Source organism: Cherax quadricarinatus, unplaced genomic scaffold (assembly GCF_038502225.1).
Source record: "Cherax quadricarinatus isolate ZL_2023a unplaced genomic scaffold, ASM3850222v1 Contig473, whole genome shotgun sequence".
Lineage (NCBI taxonomy): Eukaryota > Metazoa > Arthropoda > Malacostraca > Decapoda > Parastacidae > Cherax > Cherax quadricarinatus.
The window spans coordinates 85,001-85,808 of record NW_027195499.1 but is presented as its reverse complement, the minus strand read 5'-3'; positions in this window follow the sequence as shown (position 1 = coordinate 85,808).

Here is an 808-nt window from a genome sequence, read left to right as displayed (position 1 = left end):
CATAACTCCCTGATAGAGGTTCAGATCCTCTTATAACAAGCTGATAGTTTAAAATCCTCTTATAACACGCTGAAAGAGGCTCAGATCCTCCTATAAGACGCTGTTAGAGGTTTAGATCTTCTTATAACACCTTGACAGAGGTTCAGATCCTCTTATAACATGCTGTTAAAGGTTCAGATCCTCTTGTAACAAGCTAATAGAGGTTCAAATCCTCTTATAACATGCTGTTTAAGGTTCAGATCCTCTTGTAACACGCTAATAGAGGTTCAGATCCTATTATAAATGCTGTTAAAGGTTCAGATCCTCTTGTAACAAGCTAATAGAGGTTCAGATCCTCTTGTAACAAGCTATTAGAGGTTCAGATCCTCTTGTAACAAGCTAACAGAGGTTCAGATCATCTTGTAACAAGCTAATGGAGGTTCAGATCCTCTTATAACATGCTGTTAAAGGTTCAGATCCTCTTGTACCAAGCTAATAGAGGTTCAGATCCTCTTATAACATGCTGTTAAAGGTTCAGATCCTCTTATAACAAGCTAATAGAGGTTCAGATCCTCTTATAACATTCTGTTAAAGGTTCAGATCTTGTAACAAGCTAATAGAGGTTCAGATCCTCTTAGAACATGCTGTTAAAGGTTCAGATCCTCTTGTAACAAGCTAATAGAGGTTCAGATCCTCTTATAACAAGCTAATAGAGGTTCAGATCCTCTTATAACAAGCTAATAGAGGTTCAGATCCTCTTATAAGAAGCTAATAGAGGTTCAGATCCTCTTATAACAAATTAACAGACGTTTTCCTGCTCTTTTAAAAC